The sequence below is a fragment of the Electrona antarctica genome, assembly GCF_951216825.1.
Source record: "Electrona antarctica genome assembly, chromosome: 5".
Lineage (NCBI taxonomy): Eukaryota > Metazoa > Chordata > Actinopteri > Myctophiformes > Myctophidae > Electrona > Electrona antarctica.
In genome coordinates this window covers 37789513-37795512 of record NC_136810.1, presented here as the reverse complement: position 1 = coordinate 37795512, position 6000 = coordinate 37789513, and positions in this window count along the sequence as shown.

Sequence of the window (6000 nt, the reverse complement as noted above, 5' to 3'; positions counted from 1 at the left end):
GTGTGTCATCCACCACAGCCCAGCCTGTTTCAGCCAGAGCAGGGGGGGGGGGGGGGGGCTGTAGGTGGGTGTACACGAGATGAAAGTAGAGACGAGTAGCATACAGATTGACCGGATAGTAGAGCCCGATTTTTTGGAGAGTCCTATATCACATTATTATCGATGTTTTGGCCGATATAGTAATATAGTATATTATCATATACATATGATACATACATCATCTCATTCCGGCCAATCACAATTTGCGAACTGGGTTATCGCTCTGAGTCTAATGATCATTATAACAATGTGAAAGTAAATATTAAAAACGAAGTGAAAAGGTTCTGTTCTTGGACAATCAAAATGTGTTGGAAATGTTGATGTGGTGTCATTAAAATGAATGTTGACATGGCACACTGACTATCTAGAAAATAAAAACATGGCACTTAATTTCATAAAGGTTGCAGACACAGGTCTATAGACACACGGCGAGGTGCGAGGTGACATGGGATCCACTGCTCTGTCACATGTCATCGTGTGCAGGGTTTGGCCTCCGCATGTCATCGCCGTCCGTTCGTCACATGTGACATTTCAATTCACGGAGGCTGTGCGTGCGTGCGTGCGTGCGTGCGAGTGCGTGCGTGCGTGCGTGCGTGCGTGCGTGCGTGCGTGCGTGCGTGCGTGCGTGCGTGCGGTTTGACGACCTCCTCACTATGTCCCTCATCAGCGCTCCTTTTGTGTGCCACAGGTCTCTAAGGTGATGCTGCCATGTTCCAGCACCAATCAACTGCTTTCCTTCTGTAGTCAGGTAGGATGTGATACATACATACACACACAGTAAATCCTCAGTGTCTGTCTGTCTGTCTGTCTGTCTGTCTGTCTGTCTGTCTGTCTGTCTGTAAATGGTAAATGGTGCATTTATATAGCACCTTTATCCAAGGCGCTTTACATAGATTGTGCCCATTCACACACACATTCATACACCGATTGCAGCGGAAGCCATGCAAGGTACCAACTAGCACATCGGGAGCAATTTGGGGTTCAGTGTCTTGCCCAAGGACACTTCGACATGTAGACAGGAGGAGCCGGGATTCGAACCGCCGACCCATGGATCATTGGACGACCTGCTCTACCTCCTGAGCTACAGTCGCCACAGTCTGTCTGTCTGTCTGTCTGTCTGTCTGTCTGTCTGTCTGTCTGTCTGTCTGTCTGTCAATCTATGGTCTGCATCATTTGTGGGTTTGTAATGGAGTTGGCTCTGGACTGTTTCCAAAAGGTTACTGGTTACTGCAATTATTTCTACGGCTAACGCCAGCAAGAATGCTGTAAGATGTTCTTTGGCACTATACTCTCCAAGAATTGATTTCATGAGCTGCCAATTAGATTAAAGCATGCTGTTAAAGGCCTTGAGTGAGATGGTCTGCAGTTATTATTTATTTTTTTACACACCTTTACATTAGGCCTACATGCACACGCACATGCACATGCGTGTGCGCAGACACATGCACGCACGCACGCACGGACACATGCACGCACGCACGCACGCACGCACGCACACACACGCACACACACACACCTTTTTTAAGATTTGTTTTAGGCTTTTCTGCCTTTATTGATAGATACAAGTGGAGATTGACAGGAAAGAGGGAGAGAGCTGCATACACAATGCAAGACGACAAACATGCTTAAAAACAGACTGTTTCATGGTACATTACTGTACAGACATTGCATGGCGACGAGGCGTTCAAACAGGGTATTGGCACGGAAAGGTTAGTTCATGCATATACATCATACTGTAACTGTAGTGTACTAGTACAGTATATCATCACCAAACCAATGGATGACGAATGCCAGGCTAAAAAATATATATAATTGTAATCACATATAGGGATGACTGCATCTGATGTGCCTGCCCCTGTTTGGATAACCCTGCGCAAAGACAAATGACAGGTGAATTTGAAGTCGGCGGGGTGAACGGTTCTCGAGTTACGTGGATTTCAGACGTACAGTACACACACAGAGAGATTTTGTGCATTTGTAGATAGAGGTGCCCGTGGGGCCTCTACGGTGGTGACCATAGATATATATAAGAAAGCTAGATGGCTCACCCGCGCTCTGGCCAATGGAGAGCGACGTTGCTACGTGGCGGCCATCTTACCTCGGGGACACATAACATTGTGTCTATATGGGGCATGTACTTTTAAATAACCACAACTTGCTCAATTTTCAACCGATTTTCAAACGTTTTGGTTTGTTATAAACGCCAGAGACGTCCGCATACTTATATGTTTTTATACGACGTTAATATAAAAAACAAAATTAAGCAGATAAGCGTCCTGAATCATAGCCACGTTGACAACGTTTGTAATAAACCAACCCGCTTGTAAATCCGTCAAGATTTGAGCGAGTTATGACTGTTTTTGTTTGAGCTGCCATTGAACATACTGTACTGTAGCCCTGAAGTAAGATGGCCGCCGGGTGAATGACGTCAGAAACTCCGCCTTAAGCCATCTAGACTTTATGTATATCTATGGTGGTGACCGTTGGGCACTTGGAATGATGAAAGTTGGAAATGAATGCCCCACCCAGATATTATGTCTGTGTCCCTTTTATGCCCGACGTCAGAATGATGTCAGATTTCTGTTCTGTGTCCCTTTATTCCTATGTATGGAGTTCTGTGTCAGCCATGCCCTGCAAATATGGAGTGTTGTGATGTCAGAACAGGCCAGTTTATGGAGTTCTGTGTCAGGCATGCCCAAATATGGAGTGTTGTGAGGTCAGAACAGGCCAGCTCCTGGGTGTGGGTGGATGTGTGTGTGTGTGTGTGTGTGTGTGTGTGTGTGTGTGTGTGTGTGTGTGTGTGTGTGTGTGTGTGTGTGTGTGTGTGTGTGTGTGTGTGTGTGTGTGTGTGTTTGCGTGCGCGTGCGTGTATCTGTGTGTTGTTACACAGCACTGTAGCAGCCTAAAGCTGTCTGCTTCTGTGAGATGCTTTCATCCTCCTACCTGCATTGCGCGCAAGCACGTACGCACGCACGCACGTACGCACGCACGCACACACGCACGCACGCACGCACGCACGCACGCATGCACGCACACACACACACACACACACTGAGTAAACAGAGTTTTTGACTACAAGCCCCCTACTTAGTCTGAGTGATTTTTATAGTCAGGATGTCAACTCCAGCTTCTGTCTCATCCCTCCTGAGAACTGCAGTTACATGAGAGACCTGAGAAAGCTAAGAGAAAATGGGAAAACAGGGCTTTTTGTGGCATTGTATTAAGTGAATAGCTGGTATAGGTGAGGCGTGAGGGAGACAGAACAATATAACGGAAATGGTGAGAGATGTTAGTCTTATTGCTGTTGAATCTCGTTTAACAGCACCTCAAACATTCACTAAACAGGCATTATGCAGAAAGAATTCTATATATTCTGAGTGTTTCAAAATGGATTTGCACACACAATGTATTAAATAATACAATGTATTATTTCCACATCAAATTAGATGACATAGTCACTACACTGCATAAGTAACAAAGGTCCTTGATGAGTTCTGGGAGCTCAGAGCGTAAATGGAAGAATTCCAGGTCCTATCAAGTCGGGGCAGCTGAAAGTTTCCCTCCAAGTGGACCCAGATGACTGGAGAGATATGCCCCAGAAGACAGATTACACTACATTGTCTTCCCCTGCCTAGATGCCTAGTAGGTAATTGGAGCAAGAAAGCTCTATCACTGGGATAGAGCGTCGCAGTCCCGCCCCCTGTGACGGCACCGGTAGAGAATTTCCCATTAATTTAGACGTTTCGAAACGTATTTATTTAAAGACCTGTAAGCCTCGGACAAAGTCAACAGCCCAGTTGACAAATCATGACAATAAACAAATGTTTTGGGGCCGAACTAATAATTAGAAGGAAGAAATAAAGGCCAGGGTACAACACTTTTTTGAGTTTTTCTTCTTTCTAATTATTTGTTCGCCCCCCAAAAAATTGTTTATTGTCATGATTTATCAACTCGGCTGTTGGCTTTTTCCGAGGCTTGCAGGTCTTTAAATAAATACGTTTCGAAACATCTATGGGAAAAATTTATGGAAAATTCTCTTCTGGTGCCCTCGCCGTTCTGAAAGGGGGCGGGACTGCGACGCTCTATACAATTGATGCATGGCATTACGCTAGTGGATGGCAAGACTGAGCAAATTAAGGCATAATACATCTATTACTACTGTTGCAGTACGGTACGGTACGGTATGGTACAGCCTGGTACAGTACAGCCTGCTACAGTACAGCCTGCTACAATACGGTACAGTACAGTATGGTACAGTACACTACGGTACAGTACAATATGGTACAGTACAGCCTGATACAGTACAGTATGGTACAGTACGGTACAGTACAGTATGGCACTAGCCACCTGGATGGCGTGGCGTGGCGCTAGAGTGAGACCGGCCAAAGGCCGGTCGAATTCTAGTATATATATACATATATATACACGCACGCACGCACGCACGCACGCACGCACGCACGCACGCACGCACGCACGCACGCACGCACGCACGCACGCACGCACTCACACACAGACAGACAGACGTATATGTGTTAGGATGGGAATGCATGGGCGAATGGGGAATTGATGGTACGGAGATGAGATTAGGGGAGCTTTTCCAATCTGTTGCGTGAGAACAGTGGGTTTACGGTACGTATCTACCAGCCATCTGAGCTGGCTTATCCTGATACAGCCAAGGGCGCGCACACACGCAAGACACATGCACGCGCGTAGCCGTGCACGCACATACAATGGTGCACAAGTCAAAGTAAAAGATAAAGTTTGCTAATATTGATGGCAAGAGAGAGCAAACGAGAGAGAGACAGAGTGGCATACAATCTCCAAACTGGTCAAGTTAGTCATGGCCCAATCTGGGAACCCATTTTGATTAAAAATAATAATAATAAAATAAACAACCTCCGTTTCCTGTTAAACAGGAAACATCTTGCTCTTTTTTTTATTCCTACTAACAACATGCAACATTACATGTTTAAGTCAGTAGCACCGCAGCAGACAGACAGAGTCTTGAGAGACCCTTGATGGCTCTTGATGGCATTTTGGTCATTATATTGTGACAAATGGATTGGATTGTTACCGTTACATCTGCTCTTTGTCTCCACCAGGCCGAAGGCATGGGGAGAGAGTATGTTTTGCACTCCATCCGTCCGTGTGTCCGTGTGTCTGTGTGTCCGTCCGTCCGTCCGTCCGTCCGTCCGTCTGTGAACAGCTAATCTCCGGCACCGTTAACCCAGTCGATGCCAAATTTTGCACACACACTCCCTGGATGCCAACAATGAACCTCTGCCCCAAAATTTCCAGAACGGCCTGTTATAGCACCACCAGGAGGCCACTTTGTGCAAAACAAGTTTTTGGACAGTACCGTCTACAGATTTTGTCCAAACATCACGCAAATTGGTACACAGTCTCTCTAGAGCCATTCAACGAAACGGGTCTTTCAGATTTCTCAGACTCCATCCTGATTGGCTAAGATTGGCTTCCAAATTTCGCAGGAGTGCTCAGTTTCAAACAAAATGCTGCAAATCATGAACACATCGTGTGATTCCCCAGAAATTGTGCACGCACATTCCCACTAGGCCGAGGAAGAAACCAGGAGGCCAACATACGTAAAACACATTTTCTAATATTACTCCTTCAGATTTTAGCCAAATTTCACGCAAATCGGTACACACACACACACACACACACACACACACACACACACACACACACGGAAACATGTTTATGTTACTCCTAAACATTTAGCCAAACATTACATACACTCCTATCCTCCTGGTGGAGACCTGTGCCCAGAAGGGCACTTTTTCTAGTCTCCTCTGTTGTACTCTCCTGTGTTGATTTTGTCGACTAAAACTATGAAAAAAAACGAAAGCACACAAACAATAATAATAAGCTGCAGCCTGTCAAGTGTCAACCTGTCACCGGGGGACTAAACACACACACACACACACACACACACACACA